The sequence below is a fragment of the Meriones unguiculatus genome, chromosome 6, assembly GCF_030254825.1.
Source record: "Meriones unguiculatus strain TT.TT164.6M chromosome 6, Bangor_MerUng_6.1, whole genome shotgun sequence".
Lineage (NCBI taxonomy): Eukaryota > Metazoa > Chordata > Mammalia > Rodentia > Muridae > Meriones > Meriones unguiculatus.
In genome coordinates this window covers 71,247,255-71,270,137 of record NC_083354.1, presented here as the reverse complement: position 1 = coordinate 71,270,137, position 22,883 = coordinate 71,247,255, and the positions used below count along the sequence as shown (strand labels likewise).

At 45.0% G+C, this 22,883-nt stretch overlaps 1 long non-coding RNA gene across 1 annotated transcript; it reads right to left on the bottom strand.

Moving 5' to 3' along the window:
* Positions 1 to 3,552: 3,552 nt before the first annotated feature.
* LOC132654524 (uncharacterized) lies at positions 3,553 to 5,148 on the bottom strand. Its single transcript, XR_009592156.1, has 3 exons — positions 4,931 to 5,148; positions 3,948 to 4,109; positions 3,553 to 3,836 (listed from the first exon to the last, which is right to left on the bottom strand). It is a non-coding gene; the product is annotated as an uncharacterized LOC132654524 (long non-coding RNA).
* Positions 5,149 to 22,883: the final 17,735 nt, after the last annotated feature.

Sequence of the window (22,883 nt, the reverse complement as noted above, 5' to 3'; positions counted from 1 at the left end):
GCCCCACACTGCATGTCTTGAGTGTGAATCTCACTGAACTGAAACTGGAGCTTTCCACGAGAAGGAAAACTTTTTCAGAAATAACCTTTTTAATGTTTACTTCATGCGACTCTAAGAATACATACATTCTTAGATTAAAATTTGAAGTGAGAAGCAAAGAAGTAGAGAACTTTTTAGAAGCACAATCTCATCATCATGAATAGTGTTTTGGTATATTTCTTTTCTGCCATTTTATTTCATAGACACAGAGAACTATCATACAGTGGCAGGCAAGCAGCATAATGCTTTTTTGTTTGTTTCTGAGACAGAACATTTAGCTAGCTACACTGTGGGTGTGAGGGGCATGTCTGTGTGGTCCTCGGCTGTTGGTCCTCAGGAGACATCCACCTGTGTCTCGAGGCATGTGCAACAAGCACACTGTAGACTGAGTTACCTTTCCTTCCCCTTTTAAGTTTTGTTTTTCAATTAAGTCTTAGGTCTGAGCAAATAAAGAAAAAGCTTACATATCCCAGAAACTGTTACACACAGAACAAAAGACCCAAAGAACCTTCAAATATGGCAATCACACGTAGTATTTGTGTTATTGTGATTGCAGCTCTTTCCAGTAAAGAAAAGTTATGAATTAAAAATGTTTTATGTATTTTTCCACATGATAAATAGACATAATTATAGTATGTTGTTTTGATGCATGCACTCAATGGGAATATAACATGTAGTAAGTGCTCTGTTGGTCAGAATTTCACTGTATGACGCAGCCCTTCCTAGAGCGGACAAACACAGCATGCCCGTGGAACAGAGCTGTGGCAAGACAGCAGTGCTGTCTGTAGCAACAGCAGCAGGAACAGCCTGAGCACAGGAACCACACTGCAAGGGGAAGCGGCTTGCGGAGGTGTGTTAACCTTTCCTCCATGTCACTGGGTTTAATATGTTAACTCTGCAGTGAGAGCTGCTCCTCTGAGCCCAGGGTTCCTCGCCGTCCCAGTTGATGATGGTAAGGAAAACAGAACCCTGAAAGCTCATATTGATGAGAGCAGAGCTGGAGCTGGGGGTCAGCCCATTGCCCCGCTCCTCCCCAGCCTGACAGAACTGAACAGCTATTCACGGCTGCTGGAAGACTTCCAAACGTGGGGTGTAAATTTACGTGTATCATCTCTGCAGAGAGGAACTGCGTAGTCCCTGGTGCCTCCTGCTTGATTCGGGTCGACTGTTTATTTGTTTAGTCCTGTAATGATATTATCCACAGGGCCAGAGCCACACAGGGAGGATAAGGAATTCCTGAAGGAGGGAGCCTGTGAGTGTTTATTGCCCTGTCAGCCCTTCACGACAAAAGACAAAAGTTGCTGCCATGTGTGTTCCCACACATGCATGCATATGGACAATATCGAGGGTTAGTGCTGCTGAAGAGGAAGGCTTCCCAGAATTCAGGGTGCCAGCTGCCTGGCTGAAAATGTGGAGACATGCTCTCCCGGGGAAACTGATTAAACTCCACCAGGCAGAGCTGGGAGGCATTCTGAAAGGTTAGCCACACCAGACGTATCAAGAAAGCCTGGCTCTGGCTGGCTCAGGCCTTGTGCTTCTTTGGGCCTTGTGCCTCGTTTTTTCTTTTCTTTTTCTTTTCTCTTCTTTTCTTTTTAGGCCCAGTGGTTTCTGTTGCCTTAGCAAAAGAATCTAGGTTTCCCGTGGCAAATGCATATTTTGGGGAAGCCATGATTTCCTTTCTCCTCAGCACACCTATTTATCTCGAGGCAGCTCGTAACCATGGTCTGTTAGCAACGCCATTTCTAGCTCATCTCCTCGGAATCACACCGCCACCAGCTAAAATGTGCTGCCAATTGGTTCCTGATTATTTTTCTGGAAGCTGGTGCTCTGAAAGCGTTTTCTAGCTCAGGAACATGCCATCCATCCAAGAAATAAACAACTGGAGAGAACGAGCCAGATGAGCCGACAGAGCCGGCATGTCACTGCCCTGGCTGGGAAACGGGGTTCTCTCCTCGGGGGCGGCTGTGCCCCTGACTGTGGATCTGCTGTGGGCCTGCCACACGAATGCTGCCATCACACGTCTTGATCGGTGCCACCTGCCAGTCTCACCACCACCACGGCAGCAAAGGGCACTGGAAAGTTAATGCTGGCAGGATGGATAGCTGCCATGGGCTCTGAGAAACAGCACCCGGGGCACACCCAAACCACCCCAACGACATACAGCCACGCTGCCAGAAGCCAGACATGGGAGATGGACTAGCCAGGAACCTCAAATGGCCTGGGCTCGCTTTGAGTGAGGCAAGGTGACCATGGTGGGGTCAAGAATAACATTATCTCAGAAAATAGCTGCTCCTGGTTCCCGAACAACGGAGATGTCTTCAGGACGAAGGCCATGGAAAGGAATCTGAAGAGCCCCATCCAACCCACACAGACCCCTCCAACCTCTATATGGTGAAAAGCTGAACTGCCTAAATGTTATTATCGTTTGAATAATGGGATACAGACGGAAAACGCTTAGCAAGTGTTTCCTGGAGGCCCATTTATAATCCTCTGATGCCCTGAAGTGCTGGAAGAGGCCTCCGCGGCTGCTGAGGGGTAGAGGCTGCCATGGTTAAGCCTTGGGCTCAGGCTCCTCACCACCAGAAGCTGAGTGCCTTCTCAGTTTATCTAAGTGGGAAAGAAAACCTAGAAAAATTCCTTTGCAGTGCTTACTGGGCACGGATAGGAGGCAGAGGCGGAGCAGTGGGAATTTGCCCTAGAACGGAGCGACCCATCCTGTTAAACAGAGGTGCAGTTGCAAAAGCAATCTATAGAGAGCCTGGGTGTTCTCCATACCTGAACAAAGACAAGCAGCACCGTGCCTGCAAAGGGGTAGGAACCTTCCAGACACCAAGAGTTCCCTGCCACCCTCCTGCTAAAGGTGCCTGGCCCTGCCAAAAAACCATTTACAAATAAAGAGCCCTCAGAAATGTGCCCTCCCTTCAGCCAAAGCGGAGAACCTCTTTTCCAATAAATATTTGGCCAGGGAAGAGGGACAGAGGCCAAGAGTCACAGAGGGAGGGGGCCCGCGGCCCGGGTTTGTTTGCCTTGCCGGGCCAGAGCAGGAGCAACCCAGCGCAGCTGACCACGGGTACAGATAGGTTAATTTCCACATGGAGCTGCAGAAACCTTATCCGCGGGTTGCGAAGCGTGGGTCAGCCAAGGCATGTTAATCTGTTTAGCATGTGCGCCGCACGGAGGAGCCAGACCACCGGGGCGCAGGAGGCGCGGCCGCAGCCGCAGCCGCGCTCCTCCGGGGGAGTTAATAAAGAGCTTAAGGCAAGTAAGTGCACCGAGCCTGCGCGCGGCTCCGGCCCGGCGGCCCCGGGGAGGGCGAGGCTGCCTGCGGCCGGCCAGCGCGCCCCGCAGCCCGGGGAACCGCGCGCGCAGCGAGCCCGGCGCCCGAGCCTCCCGGGCGCCCGCGGCCCGAGCTCCCATCGAGCCGGCCGGGGCTGGAAGCGCCGCGGCGGGGGAGGAGGGGAGCGAGGGCCCAGCCATCTCGAACATTTTTAACTAATCAAAATATTTGCTGATGAGTATTTATTTTTACAAGGAGTCGGTTTGGCTGCAGACCTCCCGAGCAACAATATGGGCTGCCGGATTAGGTTTGCGCCCCAGCCAAGCGCGGTTGGGGCTTATTGAATCTGCTCGCGCAAACCCGCTCGCTCCGGAGACGTTGCTGGGCTTCAGGGAAGGCGCTTGTTCCCCCCAAGACCGTCTTTCTGCAGATGTCCCTTAGAACGCAACCACATGTCTCCGAGAGCACGGGAGGCTTCTTTATTATGTTTGGGCTGAATGAAAAGCTCGCACGCCCTTTCCTGTGCAAATCAACAAGAGAAGAAGGGGGGAGAGAATCTGTTTTAAGAAAGGGGGCCAGAGCTGAGGCACAAAGAGCTCAGGATTAATACAGGCCAACGCCCTCCACTCACCCCTCGGTCCTGTTAAGCTTTTCTTTCCTCTTGCCTCTCCTCTCTCAAAACTCGCCCAAGAAAGCCTCATTTCAACTTTTCCTCCAGCAAAGTTGTTGAGTTTGGTCCAAAAGCGATTAAACAGCTGTTGCATTGAGTCATCGCAAAGTCACTGGCCACTGTCTAGGAAAAACCAAGAAAGCTTAAGTCAAAGGAGGTCCGACAATGGGCAAATGAGGGTTCAGAGTAAACAGTCGTGGTCTGTGGAGATGCCTGAAAAATCCTAGGCCATAACTCTGCGCTGGTTAACAAGCGGGAACCGGTGAGAATAAGCTGACTGGTGATGGCATCATCAAGAAAATGGTGCTGGATTGGTTTGGTGGCTCAGAGGGCAAAGTCATTAGCCGCCAAACCTGACGACCTAAATTCAACCCTGGGACCCACGTGGAGGGAGAGAGCACCAACTCTCAGACAAGTTGTCCTCTGACCGCCACATGTGCACTGTAGCGTGTGTGCGTGCGTGCGTGCGTGCGTGCGTGCGTGCATGCGTGTGTGTGTGTGTCTATGTGGGGGGCGGGAGGAGAGAGGTTAAAAATGTAAAAATGGAACTGCTGCGGCAGGGTAAATTCCCCTCTGTCATTCTCTGACCTCCTCAGCTATGTCTAGTGAAGTGAGCTTTTCAGTGGTGCAGCCTTGGGGGGAAATGAGGTTGGGCCAGCCTGGCTTGGTGAGGAGGCCACTCTGACAGGAGGTGCCCGCAGGAAATGCAAATGAGCCAGGGTGAGGCAGATCACTTCAAATACTGGGGGAAAAGCATGGGCTGTCACAGGATCCTAAGCGAAGATAACCAGGGAAGGCAATGTGGCCCCTTCCTAAAGCAGACTTGAGGAAACAGAAGTCAAATGAACAGTTAGAAACATGAATCCGAGTCTCCCTTTACTCTCTGTCAGAGGTTGTTTATGCCGTTTGGGGCCCCAAGTGAAGACATCTAAACCAAATCTCACCCATCGGATACACCCTTCAGTTTCGTGGTTCATGCTAATCTTGAGTGCAAGGACGTCATGACAGCTGCCACCTGTCTGATGTTCGTTCATATATGACCCCATCTCAAAGCCAAATTGTCCACGATTCTGCAAGGCATGAAAGGAGTTTGTGGCTTCTTTCACTCAGAGAGATCTGTGGCCTTGAGTTTAGAAATAAACTCAAAATAGAAAAAGAAAAAAAAAAAGACCTAGTGAAAACAGCCCACGTTTCTATCATTTTGAAAATTATTGGCAGAGATGAGGGAACTAAGGAACGTGAAAACTTTCAGACCAGCCCAAAAATCATAACTGTGAAATTTAATGTCTTTGGAAGAGAATAGTTTTGATATTTCACACTCAGGTTTCCATGAGTCAGCAACTCATGGAAACTTGGAGGTAGTGTCTGGTGCCTGCCTGAAGGGTGGCACCCTTGCCAACCGGGCCCAGGAGCCATGGCCTGGGAGCGCATCTTAGTTGACCCAGGTGTCTCTAATACGACGGCAGAGGCTGGAAGATGTAAACCTCAGGTGCTCATGTCTACAACTCTAAAGCCCAAAAATCCAAAGTCGGGGATGGGAAAGATTTGGTGCTTGGTGAGGATTCCCTTCTGCCGCCTTTTTGCTGTGTCGCCATGCACCAGAACAAGCAAACTCTACTAGAAAGGCATTAATCCCCATCACTGGGCCCTGCCCACATGGGGTTCATCTAAGCCCTATTACCTCCCAAAAGCCTAGCTTCCAAATTTCATCATATTGAGGGTCAAGAGGATAATATATGAATTTAAGAATGAGGAAGATGAGCCTGGCTTGGTGGTGCACGCCTTTAATCCCAGCACTAGGGAGGCAGAGGCAGGTAGATCTCCAAGTTTAAGGCCAGCCTGGTCTACAATGTGAGTTTCAGAATAACCAGGGCAACAAAATGAATCTCTGTCTTGGAAGAAAAAGAAAGGAAGAAAAAAAAAAAGGATTGGGAAGATGCAAATATTCCCTCTCTAAGAAAGGGGCATTCCTGGATCTGTGTGACACAACCATGGACCTGTCCAAGTCCCATTCCAGCTTCAAGACTCAGACTGAGGCCCTGCAAAGGGCCTACCTCTGCTATGAAACCTTGTTTTTCTTTCGTACAGCCCCTTAATCCTTGTGAATATATTTACAGCAGTCCCTTTGCCATCCTAACTTCTAAAATGGTAGGGCAACAATGGTGCGTAGTAGGCTGCCAGGTGCTGCTCTAACAGAGTAGCGAAGATTGGGTGATTGATGAGAGCAGACAGTAACCCTCCCACAGTTCTAGAGGCTGGGAAGTCCAAGATCAAAGCACCTACCTTTGGTGATGGTACCACATGCAGGAGAAAGAAAAAAGTGAAGTTGAATTTGTCAGGAACCCATTCCCTTGATAGCAAGCCACTCCTACTGTTGCCTGTGCGCTGTCTTTGTGTGAGGGCAGAGCCATCATGACCGAAGGAGTCCCCTCTCCACTCTGTTGCACTGGGGACTAAGAATCCAGTGCTTGGGGCTGGAGAGATTGTTCAGTGGTTTAAGAGCCCTGTTGCTCTTGCAGAGGACCTGAGATCTCGGTACCAACTCACAGCATGCATCACTCCAGTTTCAGAGACTGTGACGCCCCCTTCTGCCTTTCATGAGCACTTTTCATGCCTGCAAACAAAACACTCATATACATAAATAAAATGAATAAATCTTAAAAATATAAAAGAAAAAAAGACTCCAATGCTTACTTGGGGAGGGACACCTTAAAATTATAGACAGTGATAATCATAAGGTGATGCTGACCACAGCTAACACTGAGTCAGCCTGTATCGTGCGCCACTGCTGTGTGCCCACAATATTATATGGTCGTCAAAATATACCTAGGAGGTAAATGTTATTTTTTTTTTCGCTCACTTTAGAAATGAAGGGGTTAAGTAGTTCCTTTACCAACTTGATTGCTGGTAGAACTGGTGTCAAGCTATTGTCCTCTGTACCCCCAAGCTTGTGATCTTAATCAGTGGGGTGTCATATGGGTCCCCTTTAAGCACAAAGAGCCCCCCCCCCCGCTCCTACAGTGTTTATGAATGATGATGGTGTAAAATTTTCATTTCACTGCCCCTGGAGCCAACAGTCTTTTAATAGAAACCCTAGTGTTTGGGGGTATCAGCACATCTCTTACTATGTAAAAATGTATTTTCCATGTCTCTTGAATATGTCACTCTTGTGTCCCCTTGCTTTTCTTTTTCCTTCCCTTCCTTCCATCATCTCTTTCTTTCTTTCCTTCCTTCCTGCTTGCTTGCTTGCTTTCTATACCTCTGGGCAACATCCCCAGTCCTCTCTTTACTTTGTTATCTTTTGAGACAGCATCTCGCTAAGTTTATAGGCTAGCCTTAGATTCACTTAGTAGCACAGGCAAGTTCTGAATTTGCATTCCTCCTGCCCCAGCCTGGGATTATAGGCCTATGCCATAGGTCTGGCCTTCCCACCTTTCTTTGAAATCCAGGTCTCTTTTCATCCCTTCTACTTATATTCTTTTGTGTACCTTTCCAAGGCAGTGTCATTCCCATTGCTGAAAAAGGACAACTGATAGCTTTGCTTCTCATGTACTTAGTTTCCAACTGCATGAGACACCAGACTAGGTGTCTTGGTTGTTTTACCATTGCTGTGCAAATACCACGATCAAGGCAACTTATAGAAGGGAGAATTTGTTGGGACTTACAGTTTCAGAGTCCATGATCGTCAGGACTGGGAACATGGAGGCAGGCTGGCCAGCATGGCTCTAGAGCTGTACATCCTGATCCAAATGCTTGAGGCAGAGACAGGGAATGGTGTGGGTCTTTAAAGCCTCAAAGCCCACCCCTGGTGACACACCTCCTCCAACAAGCTCACACCTCCTAATCCTTCCCAAACTGTTCCACTAACTGGAAATCAAGCATTCAAATATATGAGCCTATGGGAGCCATTCTCATTCAAAACACCTCACTATGAAAATGTTCTTGTCCCATTTGTGGCTCTCTCTAAGTAATCTAAAACTTCCCTGAGAGTAAAGTTCGGTGGCAGAAGGCTTGCCAAACATAAGTGCTTCAGCTCTACTCTCAGCACCACAAGAATGAGTAATTGCAAATTAAAAGTTTTTAAAATTAAGTGAAATGTAAAATGAAAATGCTACGGGCTTTTTCGTATCATATGTATGACTGCCTCTCTCCCCACCATGTGAATGCTAGCAACTGAACTCCGAAAGAGCAGCCAGTGCTCTTAACAACCGTTTCCCCACCCCTTAAGGAGATTTTTAAAACAAGCAAACAAAGTCTTAGACTTACACAAAACTGAGTTTCTCAGGCCCCGCAGGCAAGTAGAACTGGGCAGAAAGGGAGTGTGCTGGGACCTCTCTGAAGAGTTTCAGAGGAAAAAACAAAAGCTGAGAGTGCTGATGGCCCTGATTCCACCCTGTGTTGGTCCTTGGGGTGAGGAAAAAGATGCCAGAGCAGAGGGAGCAGGTGGCACATTTTGGCTCTGTCAGAGGCCTCAGGCAGGAGGTGGAAAAGGCACCCCTGCTGCCAATGTGAAAGGACCTCCCAGGAGGCAGCTCACAGAGAATGCCTGGTATTCTTCTCTCTCTCCCTCTCTCTAGCTGCCTTTTCTTATTAACATATGAATGTATATATTTGCAGGCTAATATTTTGGTGGTAATTTGTAGGGTGATTTTTTTGTTATATATTATTTATTTATGGGGGGCATTCATGTGCTATATGTGACATGTGAAGGCTAGAGGATCATTTCTTTCCACCATGTGGGTACTGGGCGGCAAACTCAGGCCACGAGTCTTGAAGCCAGTGCCCTTCCCCACTGAGCCATATTGCTGGTCCTAAAACATAATCATTTGAAACATGTAATCAACATTCAGTGGTTAAATTAGGGCGATGCACATTTCTCCTTCTTTTTTTTATCTTTTCCTCTTTTCACTTTTTTTAGATTTTTTGAGACAGAGTCATGCTGTGTAGCCGAGACTGGCCAGGAACTCCCTATGACATCACAGTTGAGCTTCAAACTTGAGTCAAAGTGCTGGGACTTTCCATCTTCTTAAAAACTTACCATTTATCTGTATTTGAACCTCTAAATTTCTCTCTTCTAGCTCTTTATAAATATATGATAAATTGGTGATAACTGTAGCCAGTCCGTGTGCAGTGGAAAAGTCAAGAGTCTTCTTCCTAAACGGCGCTGCCTCTCTCACTGCATAGCCAGGAAGAAATAGGTTATTCTAAGTTATTTCCCAGATAACTCAACTGATGAACCAAGTAGCTTTCAAAGCACAATAGACCCACATCGTTTAGATAAGCCATTTGTCTGGGTTCCGGGTAGAAAAGAAGATCAACTAACTGCCCCACGATTCCTCAAACAGCAGGTGCTCTTACATGGGCCAGACTGGCTTAGAAGGGAGAGCAGAATGATGGGGCCCAATGGGCCCCCCAGGCTTCACATTCTAAAAATGTCCCATTAAAGGAGTCCAAGAGCAGTTGCTTCTGAAGTCATAAATTCCAAAAGACAGTGAAAGTTGCAATCACAAGGGGTAACAGAAGCCAAACACATTAGGAACATGTTCCTGGAGCAAACAGCATAGTCCAGGACACGCGGGAACACATGGTTTGCCTCAATCATGTTTCATTTAGTCATCGCACTGAGCGCGCAGTATTTCTCTTTGGGTGCAAGAGTGATTGATTTCCTTGGGAGAATTGTTTGTAAGAACGTGAAAGTTGCCAAGGCAAACACGTTGGAGGGAAGTGTGGAGAAGGGGAGTGAGACTATTTGGAGTAGATCTGGGCTGGGGAAGTTCACGCAGGGGTGAGACAGTGAGATGTAGAACAAATACAAACATTCTGCACACTTCATCTACATAAATTATGTGCAGAAATTCGCTCCGTGTAGACATTAGCTGTGCAGCTACAAGCCTCCCCGAACGCATGGCTAGAATGTGGGCGCTGAGCCAGCTTTTAAGTGAATGATTTGTAACTTTTCCTCCATCTAAATTAATCTGTTCATATTTAGGTCACCCTGATTTTAATCCACAAAAGTCATGTAGTCTTTGAAGGAAAAAAAAAAAAAAAGCCCAGTCATCTATCTGTTTTTATGTTAGAATTCTATTACTGGCATATGAATAGGTTCATTTTGAGGTACGTTGATGAAACACAAAACGTTAGGTGTATTTCCTGTGCTCTTTTTCTCTGCTATAAAAAGAGGCCTCTCCAAATACCATAGAGCAGGATTTTCTGGCTTGTAGATTTAAAGCCTCTCTTTCGGTCACCTACATGTTTACTGTTGTGGTAAAGATAAGTTTTGTTTAGTTTTCTTATCTGCCTGTAGGTATCAGAGCTGCAAACTGCTGTGGAATACTCATGATGCTTAGCTGCTTTGACACATCTATGTGTAGCCTGGTTGTGTTGTTCGAGCCGGGGCCGCCCTGTGGAGCCAGGCTCAGATAACAAGCATTTGCCAGGACAGAGCTTCTACACGAACATCGCAGACCGACAAATGGAGCTTCTGTTTATTCTAGTCGGAGCTTGCTTTGCCTAGAGCTGTTCTTAGGTGTAGGATGAGAACTTTTGAGAATCAGCTGTAGGACATCGAATTGACAGCTGCATTTCAGCATTACCTAGAAGGGCTGGGGAGACGGTTCAGTGGCTAAGAGCGCACACTGCTCTAGGACCAGAGTCTGGCTCCCAGCACCCACACTGGCTGACTCTCAATGCCTGTAACTCCTGCTTCAGAGAACCCACACTCTCTTCTAAGCTCTGCGGGCACCTGCACCCATGTACACAAATGCACACACACACACACGCATGCATGCACAAACACATGTGTACACACATTTAAAAATAAAGAAATAAAATATTTTAAAGATGATATTCCAACTACAAAATACACAATGTAAATCTGGAATAACAAAAGCCTGAATTGATTATGTACTAGTAGCCAGCACACACAGCCACCTCCACTGTGTAGAGGTGTCTGGTACTCACACGCAGACACAGCTCAAGTTCCCTGTTATGCCATTATGAACTAGTGCCTGACAGAAGAGGAGCATGTTTCTGTCAGCTTTACTAATGTTACAAATCAACCCAAACACAGAAATTCACAGCGTTTACTTCCTTGAAGTTACTATGGGCAGGAGTCAGGGTGCAGTTTGGCCAGACCCCCCTCCTAGATCTAGGTGTCACAAAGGTCTCCTAAGGTTTGACAAGGATGAATTAACTCCCCAGCTCATTTGCACGTTTGCTGGAAGAATTCAGTTCCTTGTGGCCAATGGACTCAGAGGTCAGTTCTTCCAGGGCCGTTGGCTGCTGGCCTTCCTCGGTTTCTCCCCTGTGGCTGTCTAAGCAGAGCTCAGCCTGCCAGCCAGCTGCATCAGCAAGAGGGCAGGATGGTCACTCCCCAGCTGGCCACATACCATTGCTAGTTTTTTTCTAATTGACATACATTCATTGTACATAGTGATGGTTTGATGGTTTTCATAGAAATGGTTTCATACAAGTACATCACATACGTTGACCATAATTATCCCCATACTCATACTTTCCTTTTCTTCCCTTCCCTACCCCACTAATCTCTTTAATTCCCCCAGTCCTATCCTACTTCTAGTTTCATGTCATGCACACTCTGAGTGTGTGTGTGAATGATCTAGGCGCTGAATATACGAAGAAAACAAGCAATCCAATCAATTAACGGCCCCAATGAAATGATGAAGTATGAAGATGAAGTATCAATTGCCAATGATACTTATGAAAAATATCCAATACCCTAACCATCAAGGAAATTGAAATTAAAACTACACTAAGATTCCATCTTATCCTAGTCAAAATGACTATTATCTAGAAAAATAAAAATAAAATTCTCACATGCTAATGTGAGAATGGGGGAATTAACCACTACTGCTGATGGAAATGTAAACTGATCCAACAGCTTTGGACATCATATCACAGTACCTCATATGACACATCCATCTGTCCATCCGTCTGTCCATCTGTCAGTTGTTCCCCTGCCAACCCCCATTACTAGAAATAGAATCCAGAGCCTCCTGCAAGCCAGGGCCCTCAAAACTAAAGCTAAAACTAGTATATGTTCCCCCACACACACACTTTTGCTGCATTGTCTTTGATGGAAGCAATTCATTAAGTCTGGCTCACACTCAGAAGGAAGGAAAGTTGCTTACGAGCTGGGAACACCAGGAAATGTGTCTGAGTGGGAGCTGTTCTGGGAGCTGCCTTCCTTGCACTGATGACTCTTACTTCCTGTCATTTAATTGAGACACGTTCTCCACGGGCTCACATGTCTTAACACTTAGTCACCACATGGTGGTGCTGTTTTTGAAAGGTTGCAGAACAACCTTCCAAAGAGGTTCTTAAGAGGTGGAGCCTCGCTGATGAAAATGGGAGCCCTGCCATGGAGTCTGATAGCCCGGCCCCACTTCCTGTTTATTTTCTGCTTCCTATGGATGCAGCGTGACCTGCTCCCATGCCTTCTGCACCATTTTGGATTTTTTTCCTCTGTAAATCAGAATAATCCTTCCCCCTTAAATTGCCTCTTGCCAGGTATTTTATCACAGTCATAAGAGTAATTAACACATTCCTTGTTTGTTTGTTTGTTTTCGAGACAGTGTTTCTCTGTCTGGCCTTGGCTGTCCTGGAACTCACTCTGTAGACCAGGATGGCCTGGAACTCAGAAATCCACCTGCCTCTGCCTCCCTAGTGCTCAGATTAAAGGCGTGTGCCATCACCGCCCATCTTTCTTATAGGCAGGCCTCTCCTCTGCTCTTGGACAGTGATCCTTACAGAGCCCGTCCTGTATCAACAGCATCCTTGGGAATCTTGTTAGAGTTGCAAATTCTCAGGCCCACTCTAGATCTTCCAAATCCTGTGGATCCCGGCATGCTGTGTTTTATCTAGTCCACCAAGTGATTTTGAGCATGCTGAATTTTAAGAAGTGCTGGACATATTATTGCATTGGAAAGGAAGCAGAGCTCTCTCCGCCTCCAAACTCTCCCCTCCAAAACTGCTTTGCTAGCAAACCAGTACCAGCATAATGGTGCTAGCACAGCAGTCGTGAAAGGTCTACCCACATTTTCTGCATCTTCTTAACTGTTAGTGATGTTAATGTTGATGACCGTCACCGTTTGAGCAGGAATGGCCCCTATGGGCTCATGTATTTGAATGCTTGGTCATAAGGGGGTGGTGCTACTTAACAGGGATTAGGAGCCATGGCCCTGCTGGAGTAGATGTGGCAGAAGACTATCACTGCAGTGTGGTCTTTGGGGTTTCAAAACTCAAGCCAGGCCCAAGCGCTCTCTCTCTCTTCCTACTGCCCATGGGTCCAGACGTAGAACTCTCGGCTCCTTCTCCAGCACCGTGTCTGCCTGCATGCTGCCATGCTCCCTGCCGTGCTGATACCGGACTAAACCTCCAGAACTGTAAGGCAGCCTCGTTTAAATGCTTTCCCTTTTAAGAGCTGCAGTGATCACAGTGTCTTCACAACAATAGAACATTGACTAAGACGATGACTTATAATAAAAGCCAGGAGATAGCCTATGACAGTACCTTATACGGCACATCCATCTGACCATCTGTCCATCCCTCTGTCAGTTGTCCCCCCCAACCCCCAGTACTAGAAATTGAATCCAGATCGCCTGCATGCTAGGCAAGTGCTCTACCACTGAGCATCTCATCAGCCCTCATGTATTTGTGTGGCTTTGTTTTGTGAATCTTTGCCTTTTTAAAAAATCTAAAGACCTCAGGCATCTAATCCCACAGGGTGATACCATGTAGATTTTGAGGCCAGATGAAATTGGGTTACTTGAACAAAACTTCAGAAAAGCTGATCGACAGAGGGAAAAAGCACTAAGCTTTTTATATTTGCTATTCATTTGTTCTATTTGTTTATAAATATTAATTCTCTGGGAAAGTTCTTAATTGGGGCTGTAGAAATGACTCGGCAGCTGAGAACGCTTGCTGCTCTCGCCGTAGCATTTAGGTTTGGTTCTCAGTACCCGCAAGGCAGCTCATAGCAGCAGGTAATGCTACTTCCAGGGGAGCCAACACCACGTGGAATACATAGACTCAAGCGGACTCGCGTACACGCATACCCAGAAGTAAAAACATAACTTAAAAATGTTCATGTTCACGGGGGTATTCTCCAAGGTATGAGGTAGCTAAAAACTGCTACTTCTGTGCACTAGCTCCTCCTAGTATCAATGTAGACACAGACTGTTAACATCACGCCCTTGGGGTACAATGGTATAAAATGCAGAATTTGAACCCTTCTCAGTTTTTATCCCATTCTACTTTCTTTCACTTTCTTTTTATTATTTGTTTGTTTGTTTTGAGACAATTTCCCTATGTAATCGAGGTTTGCCTTGAACTTTCAAACCTTCCCCCTCAGTCTCCTCAGTACTGTGGGGATTTCGGAAGTCTATCAGCGTGCACACACAGCTCCTTCTTTTTACCAGCTTTCAAGTTCGTGGTCTTGTCTTTAAAAGTCTTCTGTGTTATTGCAGAAGAAAGTAGAATCTGGGGATGGAAAGCCTGGTAGAAGCCACATAGCCTGAATTTATTTATTTAACCTTTTGAATTTCTATTTCTATTTTTGGAGACAAGCCAAACACCCATCTCCTAGACCTGACATGAAAACGAAAAGCAATACAATACAAAGGTTCTTGGCACACAGTAGCTGCTAAATAAATGTTATTTCACCCTTCCTTTTGTTTACACTCTCCCTGGGGCCTAGCATGTCATCTGTACATCTTAGGTCATCTAAAAATGTGAGGGCTTGCAAACATCCAGGGCTGTGCCCTGAGACTAGCTGGACACTTCAGGGGGCAAGCAGCAGAACCCACACTACCAGTTTTCTAGTTAACGGTTCATGCAGAGGACATAAGACCGCACCCTTCCCGTCTTAAAATCTCCTTAGGGAGATTCATTCTTGTTCATAGGATGTATGGACTGTTGCTCGGAGCAGGTAATGCAGCTCGGTGTTGTTTTATTGGTGTTGCACACTCAGTGCGATAGGAGTATATGCCTAATGACGCTTTACTGCTGAAGACTCCAACTGTCCTTTTGGGCAGATGATGAATATGAGAAAGGCATTGCATTGTCGAAACTACATAACTCTTTCTTAGATTTCTGTTGGTATAACCAATACAGAGTTTACTCACTTCGCCCTGACAACTCTGTGCTCAGTGAAAGAAGTCCTTCATAGCAACTGTCTAGCTCTCCTGCTAATTGACGACATGTTGGTTGCTTCTGTAAAAACGGCACACCAAAGTCAACAGTTCAAAGGGAAATAGTCCCCGATTCAGTTTATAATGCACTGTAAGTTTAGAAAAGATCTTCTTGTACCAATTCCTTGCTTTTATAAGTACAATTATATATAATATAATAACAGGGACATATTTTGAAAAATGTATAGTTGCTCAGTGATTTTGTCTTTGTATCAGCATGAGTATGTTTTAATTGTGCAAACTAAGACAGTCATGAGTCATCACTAGGCAGCCATATCATTTTGTGATAGATCACAGTAATATATATATATATATATATATTACTGTTGTATATGGAATGGTTGTGATAGTTGCTTATGCGTTCTGTTTTCATTTTTTAGTTTATGTATGGGTGCTGGGCCTATTTGTATGTTTGTGCACCAGGCAATACATGTAAAGGCCAAAAGAGGACATCAGAGCCCCTGGGACTAGGGTTACCAATGGTTGTGAGCTGCCCTGTGGGTACTAGAAATCAAATGTGAGTCCTCTGGAAGAGCAGCCAGTGCTCTTAACTGCTGAGCCAACTCTTCAGCCAGGGAGTAGTTGTCTTGTAATTATAAATTGTTAAGCATGTGTATCTTTTGCTCATAAAATGCAAATCAAGTTTTAGGCTAAGCAAGTAAATGAAAGTATGAAGAAAGTGTGTTATTTTGAATAGAAAGACCGTTTAAGTCTGGTACCCGTGAATTATAACCAGATGTCTTGTCTTATTTCAGACACTAGGAGATAATAAATATTACTCTATGAACTCTGACCAGGCCAAGCAACGGTTAGCAGAGCACTGTGATTGTCATTCACAGAAATGAAAATGTAAGCTATCTCCCTGTGCTGGCTGGATTCCTGATTCACTAAGCCTAGATGGATGGTTAGAGTGGTTTCTTATCTTTACTGTTTTGCATTTGGATAAGTAGACAAAAACAATCTCCTCCAAATTATTTTACCCACATTGTTCATCTGCCAGATTGGTCAATTTATTTAGTGATCAGAAAATATTCTTATAGAGTTACTTCCTTTTATTTATTTTTATAGATTTAGTTTATGTGTCTGAGTGTTTTGCATACTTGTATCTATATGTACCACGCACATGCCTGGCACCCACAGAGCTCAGAAGAGGGCATCAGATGCCCTGGAACTAAACTTACGGATGTCCCTGAACTTCCATTTGATTGCTAGAAACCAAACCCATAGCCTCTGCAAGAGCAACAAACGCTCTTGACCACTGAGCCATCTCTCCAGTCCCCAGAAAATGTTTTGATACAACAACAAATTGTAAGGTATGGCCTTACATTTAAGTAGAGTGAAATAGGGTGGGTGACTCATTGTGAAGACAGTAAAGTCGCAGTCCACAAGAGACAAGTGTGACAAAAAGTAAGTCGTCCCACCAAGGACAAGTGAGAATGCCAAAGCCTGAGCTCTCCAGCAGGACCACCTAGGCCTGGAGACCCTGCATGTTAGCTCATCCACTTACTCTTTAAGCTCTCTAAGCTTGTGTTTCCCATCTGAACACTGGTGTGCCTCATAGGACACCTGTGATAGTGAAACGACATGATTCCTGTGACCGAATTCACACGCGGCCTCTGCAGGAGTATCCCACACACCTTAACTTAAGCAGTGGTGCAACAGTGTTTCCAAACAAGGTTAAAAAATCCCAGCCAGAGCTTCTGTAATGGCAACTCCAGCTATAAGAGGAAAAGACATTCTAGGTATGGACTGTGGACATCAATAGTGCAAGGTACCGGGCATTCACAGAGCCCACTTAGACAGTAAAGTTGACCCTATTATAAATACCCAGATTAGGGCCTGGAGAGATGGCTCAGTGGTTAAGAGCACTGTCTGCTCTTCCAGAGGTTCTGAGTTCAAGTCCCAGCAGCCACATGGTGGCTCACAACCATCTATAATGGGGTCTAATGCTCTCTTCTGTCATGCGGGCACACATGCAAATAGAGTGCTCATATGTATAAATAAATAAATCTTTAAAAAAAAATAAAGACCCAGATTGGTGGCACAATCCCAGCACTAGGGAGGCAGGTGGATGTCTGAATTCCAGGGGTCTGAATTCCAGGCCAGCCTGGTTTACAGAGGGAGTTCCAGGCCAGCCAGGGCTACACAGAGAAGCCCTGTCTCTAAACAACCAAACAAATAAATAAACAAACACATGCTCAGATTAGCACTGAACAGCTTATAGCAATTAGGAAGTCACTTTCAGTTCTTGAGCAGAAGTGGCAAGACAGAGAACTTTCTGGAGGACAGACATGAGGGTATATACCTGAAGGAGTGAAGGCAAGAGGACCAGGAGCTTGAGGCCAGCTCTGGCTACATAGTGAGAACCAGTCTTAGAAATTTACTCTGTAGCATGTGCTGATCAGTGAGCAGACTGAGGTTGAGACCAAAAGAGATAAAAGCAGCTCAGTGGTACCCGGCCCCTGGCATCAGGAACCAGATCTCTAATGACAGCAGTTCAGGTGAAGAAGGAGATGAGGCAAATTTCTGTTCAACTTACTCCATTATAAGAGTCCACATAGCAAACTGTTTCTTTTCTTTTCTTTTTCTGTTTTGTTTTTTTTTTTTTTGTTGTTGTTGTTGTTGTTGGTTGGTTGGTTGACTGGTTGTCTCCTTTTTTTTTTTTCAAGACAGGGTTTCTCTGTGTAACAGCCCTGGTTGTCCTGGAACTCACTCTGTAGACCAGGCTGGCCTTGAACTCAGAGTCACACTGCTCTTCTAAAGAACCCAGGTTCAATTCCCAACACCTACATGGCAGCAAACAACTGTCTGTTACTCCAGTTCCAGGGGTTCTGACACCCTTACACAGACATACCTGCAGGAAAAACATCAGTATGCATAAAATAAAAATAAATTAAAAGACAAACAACAACAACAACAAAAAAAAAAGGAAACAAAGACGTCCACATGAGCCAGGCAGAAGTGGTGGTGCATGCCTTTCTTCCCAGCGCTCAGGAGGTAGAGAGAGGCAGCCTGATCCACAGAGTGAGTTCTGGGGCAGCCAGGACTACTCTCTGGGCAGCCAGAGAGAAATCCTACCTCAAAAAAATAGAGAGAGAACAAGTTTCTGAAAGGGTTAGGCTAGGTTACTAGGGAACTGGAGTATTAGCCAAGAAAGGAAGTGATCCTGGATAGGTGCTTTTCTTGGAAATGTGTGGTGGGGCCAGAGTTTGGAGATGTTGTATGTGAACCTGGTGAGTGACTTGATTAAAGAAGGCTTGACGGGGGCTGTGGGGGCATCGCAGTGTCCCCTGCCAAGCCCTGTCTGTCCCCTTCTACTCCACTGGCCCCAGACATCGTCAGCCCTCTCTTCTGTATCTTTCCATCAATCCACTCTATCAGGAAAGCTATTTCAGGCAGAGGCAAATGTCTCTAAATTTGAAGCCAGCCTGGTCTAAATAGAACATTCTAGGCCAAACAAGGATGACAATATTGTAAGATTTTTGTCAAAAAAAAAAAAAAAAAAAAAAAAAGCAGCTTTGGGGGGGGGGCCTGAAAGCCACCCCTAAAATTACCCTTCTTTTCTCATTGAACAATTACGTTTCTCAGAGGACTTTCCCACTTAGGAGTCAATATGACAGGAATGTGTTTGCAGAACTAAATGTACTCCAACAGTTAACCACATGCTTGACTGACAGGGCCCAGTCCACCCGGTTCCTTTTGCTCACACGCAGAATGCTTCTCTGCACTGCTAAGAAAGTCTGGACTGTATCAGGCCAGAAGAGCCCGGTGCCCGCTTGCACACTGAGGCTCAGCATTGCCTCCTGCTTCATGCTGAAAGCACCCTGCTCCTTCAGCACTTTGTTTCCATACGTAAGTTCTATTCCTTTCCAAGACTCGTCGCAGACATTGTGTCCTCCAAGAAGCCGTCTTTGGGCCTCCCAGATAGCAACTTCTTCCGCTGTGATCTTTTACTAATCAGTTCATATTTATATTGATTTACTTTGTATACTATTTTGATTAGCATGCGTGTCTTCTCTCTTCCTCCCCCAGCCAGATGTTCTGTCTTTGTACCCACAGCAACGCCTCTCATGCCTGGCATGCAGCAGGTACTCACTAAGTGCAAACAAGGTGAACCAGTGAGAATAAATAGAAAACTAAATGTAAGTCTTTGATTTCCCTTAATTTGTTTTGCTTACAATGTACCTATTTTAATGTGATATTTATTTGTTTCATTTTTTTTTTTTTCAGTTCTTATGCTATTTTGTGTGTATCTGTTATGTGAACCTAAGGTTAGGGTAACAAATTCCCAAATTGCCACTCCTTATAACATTTTTTTCAAGTATTTTTATTGACTTTTTAAAAGCAAAAGTGCTCTTTTTTTTTTTTTTCCTCCAAGAATTTCTTCAAAGGTTTTACAGAGCTAAGTCACACATTCTAAGTCGACTTAATTTTACGTGAGCTGTTTCAGGCAAATCCGGCCCTGAAAAACAAAACAATCTCCTTCCTAGAGGTTTTTACACTCCACCCCACCCCCGCCGCCAGATACCATGATCCCGCTCTTCTGCTCAAGTTTCTCAGAGTCTGTGTGGTCCCTTCTGAACTCGAAACAGACAGGGGCCTGTCTGTTCCAGCAGGTAGATGAACGGGTAGGAGAGAGGAGGCTTGTCACTTTCCTCTCATGTCTGCAAAATTAATAGGACACACGTGTGCAAAAGCGGTAAACCACTAATAACATTTGGAAGGCCACAATTTCTAGTGGAAATAAAATAATACAGCAGTCAAGGAAAAGAGCAAGTTCAATAGTTGCCACACTGGCACCCAGCCCCACAATGTCTGAAACCAGGCACGTGTGGTCCAGCTGCTGCCAGTAGCTGAGGCGGCTGATAGGCCAAGATCCACTTACAGGTAGACGGGCCAGATTGTATGGGAAGGATCCAAATGAAAATTGTCCCATAATTGTGCACCTCATAATCAAGGCAAGTTTGTACCTGATTAACTAATTCTTGTTGAGTCACCCCTTTATAGAGGGATTACGGAAGCCACAGCTGTGGTTAGAGTGCATAAAGCTTTCGCACATAAGACTTTGTGAAGCAGATTAGGAAGTGTGTACTGCCTTGTCTTAAAACAAAAGAAGGCTAGTAAATGCTACCCCCTGAACTAGCGGCTTTCAACCTTCCTAATGCTCTTTCACACGGCTCCTCACAGTGCGGTGGCCTCCAGGCATAAAGTTATTATTGTTACTACTTCACAACTATGATTTTGCTACTGCTACAAGTTGTAATATACATATATGTGCTTTTCAAGGGTCCTAGGCATGAGTCATAGGCGTGAGTCCCGCACAGGTCGAGAAGCATTGCCCTAAACACTTGTTACCTTGTTTAAGAGACTGTTTCTACTAGCCAGGCATGGAGGTACACAGGGCAGCCCCGACACTCAGGAGGCTGAGGCAAGAGGCTAGCAAGTTCAACACCAGACTGGATTGCATAATAAATTCCAGGACAGTTTGTGCTATATAGCAAGACACTATCTCATATCATAATTATGATGGTGTTTTTAAAACAAACATGAAACTTTCCAAGAACCATTTTTCAAGTGAGGCTCTAGAAATGAGACAGTGTTTTAAACCTTTACCAGAGCTCATTCATGCAAATGGATTTCCCCTTTAAGTGTCATCCTGGACACAGACCAATGCCAGCTTCTTTCTGGGGCATTTGGAGAACTCTCCCTTTGTAACTGTTCCTAAATTGCATGTGTGAGAGATCTTCCAGGATTCTTCAATTTTGTAAACAAACAGAATCTTACTTAACTTGTTCATCTACCTAATTTACCATAGTTAACTCTTGGTGACATTGGCAATTCGAAAAGTTACATCTACCCCTAAAGAATGAAGACTTTCAAATGAGTGGACGGTATTTTTGATACTCTAAAACCTTTTCATTTTTAATATTGTAACTATCTACAAGAAACAGAGTGGAAAATCATAAACAATATTTTAAAACTATTACAAATATTACCTATGAAAATGCATATTGCCCTTATTAATTATAAAATTCTACTAAGGAAACTTTTCATCAGCAGAAAGTCTTATCATGGACACCTACGAAGAAACTTTCCTTTTGGAATAGTTATAGACTCACAATATGTTACAAAAAAAAGTCCACAGTGTTCCATGTGCCCTTCAGCCACCTTTCCCCAATGGTGACACAGTATATAGCTATAGTGCAATAGCAAGTTTAGGACCCTGATGTTTGTGTGACACTATTAAATACATTCTATATTTTGCTCATTTTAATGTGCATTTGTGTGGGGGAGTTAGTTCTGCACGGGTATAGCAGATTGGCTAAGAATGGGCAATTTATAAGGAACAGCTTCTCACAGTTCCAGAGACACTTAAATCCAAGAACTATATGCAGGCTATGGTAATGGTCCTCCCTTCCTCCTCCTCCCCTCACTCCCCTCCCCCTCCCTCCCCTCCTTCTCCTCCTCTTCTGGATTTTTTTTGAGACAGGGTCTATAAGTCTGTAGCTGATTTTGAACTTACAACAGTCTTTGTGACTCAACCTCCCAAGTTCTAAGACTATAGCATAGGAAGACGTGAGCCTGGCTTACAAGGCTTCTTGTTGCATTCACAAGGTGGCAGAAAGGCAGAAGGGACAAGTGCATACTCTCAAAGGATGGAAGAGAACCCAGTCACACCCACCAGCCCTTTTTATAGCAAACCTAGTCAGCAGACAAGACCCAACATCAGTGCACTGGGGGTGAAGTTCCCAATGCATGTCTTTGGGGGGATACATCAAATCAGAGCAGAGAAGTGGAGGGAAGGGGAAGGAGAGAGGGGAGAGAAAGAGAGAGAGAGAGATTCACTATATGCAACTTTATCCCATGTATGTATAGATTCATGCAGCAGCCCCCAAATTTAAAGTGCAGAACACTTGCATCACTGGGAAACCCTTTTATACTCACACCTTCTCCTCTTCCCTGTTTCCTGGCATAACTAATCTGTCCTCATTTCTGTAGTCTTGTTGCTTCAGGTCACGATAGAGAGATGGTTCATCAGTTAATAATACTTGCTGCTGTTCTAGAAGACCAAGGTTCAATTCCCAGCACCTACAGCTCAAAACTGTAACTCCAGTCCCAGGGAATCCAATGCCCTCTTCCGGCCTCTGTGGACATTAGACACACATGTGGCACACAGACATACATGCAAGCCAAACGCCCATATACAAAAAAAAAAAAAATCAATAATTTTTAAAAGAATGTTATAGACTGGAATCATGCAGAACCTTACTTTTCCAGGTTCAAAGGCACAATGATTTTGAAACCCAGTGTGTGGAGTCCATGGTGTATTTCTGGGTGTTACAGAGATTGTTTTGTGTGACTCCCCCAGTTCTACCCATTGCATGAATCTGATTTTTCTTTTTTTCTTTCTCTCTTTCCTTCTCCTTTTGCCTTTTTTCCTTGTTTCACAAATGCATCTCCTACATACATTTGCATTCATTTCTTGTGACCACAAATTTTCATTTCTCTGCTACAAAGGCGCTAGTCTAGAGTATAATTGTTGGAGTGTGTGGCAAGAGCATTTTCAGTTTTATAAGTAATTACCTTTCAGGGTGACTTCACCCTCACACCAATAATGTGCAAGAGATCAGTGTCTCAACAGCCACAGTATTCGGGCGGTATTGCTATTTTTATTTAACCAGTATAA